General features: G+C 47.5%; 1 protein-coding gene across 1 annotated transcript in view; it reads right to left on the bottom strand.

Moving 5' to 3' along the window:
• The window catches only part of UBALD1 (UBA-like domain containing 1), a 10,916-nt gene extending 9,868 nt beyond the window's left edge, over positions 1-1,048 (bottom strand). Inside the window, exon 1 of the mRNA XM_005872940.2 lies at positions 919-1,048. The gene's annotated coding sequence lies outside the window, so the exon portion shown is untranslated. The remainder of the gene's footprint in view (positions 1-918) is intronic.
• Between the last annotated feature and the right edge of the window lie 911 nt (positions 1,049-1,959).

The following is a 1,959-nucleotide window of genomic DNA, read 5'->3' as shown; positions in this document are numbered from 1 at the left end:
GGGGGGGGGGTTGGTGTTGGGGGGGGGGGGGGGGGGGGGAGAGGTCAATGGGGGAAAAAGGAGACTCATGTACTACTTTAAACAATAAAGATTTTTTTTTTAAAAAAAGGGACTGTATCCCAGTTGGGCATGGATAAACACAGAAAAATACACTACAAGTCCAAAGCTCTATTAGGAGGAATGTTTAATTAGCCAAATAAAAATGGCTCCATGGAAATGACTCCCTGACCCAGGATCCATAGGGAGGACATGCCCTTAGGGTTATTTTTTCAGTGGGAACATCAGGGTCTTCAGTACTCTCCTCCCTCCCCACAAAGAGGGAGGCTGGTAAGTTGAATGCAGTGTGGGTATATCTACACAGTGAATCAGTGCTGGTCTATATACAAATGTTATGTGATTCAACAGAAAGAAATTTAAGGGAAGAAAGATCACATGGGGTGGGGGTGTTTTCAGGCCCACCTGGGGACAAGAGATGAAATCTGGCACACTGGAGCCTTCCTGTCTCTGAGATGGCAGGGAAGTGTGGTGTTAAAAGACGTGGCCTGGTTCAAATTCCAGCTTTACCACTTACATACTACGTGACCCGAGTGGGGTACTTCACCTCTCCCAGCCTCACTTTTCTGTAAATTGGAAATGAAAATAGAACTGACATTAGAGAATTAAATGAGAATATGTGCAAAGCCCTCAACACAATGTCTGGAATGTAGTAGGTGCTCACTAAAAAGGGTCTTAGTTGTGGAGCAGAGAGATTTAATCAAGCTCTCCCAAGACATGGCCTCTCCCTCACAATTATCCAACTCTTTCACTTTCTTTATTAGTTTTGGCTTCCTGGTCCCCTGACAACAGAAGGTAGTGTTCTGGATTCTGGCCTCTAGAAAGGTAGAAGACTCATTTTAATGTGGATTGTGGTGAACTTACCATTTGAGACTCTTCCAGCTGCTGCCCTCCATAGTTTCTTTCTTGATACAGCAGGCTCTACTGGGGAAGTCACTTTCTTCTAGGAACCCCAGTTTCTTAACTGAAAAGTAGGTAAAAACAGCCCCATGTTTCCTGCTTACTGAGTTTTATGTAAGTCAAAAGCCAGGAGCCAGGCCCACCTGGCTCAGTGGTTGAACATTGACCTATGAACCTGGAGGTTGCAGTTGGATTCTTGGTCAGAGCACATGCGCAGGTTGCAGGCTCCATCCCCAGTGCGGGGTGTGCAGGAGGCAGCCAATCAATGATTCTCTTTCATCATTGATTTTTCTGTCTCTCCCTCTCCTTTCCTCTTTAAAATCAATTTTAAAAAAATATATTTTTTAAAAGCCAGGAAAGTTCATTGCAACCAGAAAAGCTTTAATCCTGACCTTATATGCAGACCTCCCTTCTTCGTGCTTCAGTTTCTCTACCTGTAAAAAGGGGAGAGGTCTACTGCCTCTTTGGGGGGGGGGGGTCGCTTTAAAATTATGTGTTCAAAATAATTGTTCTGGACGTAGAGTCGGAAAGATGCCTTGAGTTCTGGAAAAGGATAAGGCAGGCCCTTTGCTTCCTCTGAGCACCTCTCCAGGTAAGCTTGGGGTGGCAAGTAAACGTGTGCCCTCTGCTGGCCGGGACAGGAGATAAACCCTGGGAAGCGGGGAGAACCATGGTGGCTCAGGGAGACATTTCAGAGAGGGGTAAATGGAAGGGGGATAAATAGAAGGGTCTACATGTGAACAGATTACTAGGAGGCTAAAGAACTACAACGTTGGTGCAGTGCTTGGAATGCAGAGGGAAGGACAACTCGCGTTGTGGGTGATGGTTGCGCCTCTCTGGATTCTGATCCATTTGGTTTGTCCCGGAGCGCTTGTCAACAACTTCAGAGGACCCGGGCGAGGAGCATCCTGGGAAATGTAGTTGATAGGCGCGCTCTCCGCGCCGCAGCCCGGTGCCCTCGGAGGCGAGGGGACTCCATTTCCCGAGGTGCCTTGGGTCGGGGGC

The sequence above is a fragment of the Myotis brandtii genome, unplaced genomic scaffold (genome assembly GCF_000412655.1).
Source record: "Myotis brandtii unplaced genomic scaffold, ASM41265v1 scaffold397, whole genome shotgun sequence".
NCBI lineage: Eukaryota > Metazoa > Chordata > Mammalia > Chiroptera > Vespertilionidae > Myotis > Myotis brandtii.
The sequence above is the reverse complement of the archived record's forward strand: the minus strand, read 5'-3'. Positions and strand labels throughout refer to the sequence as shown.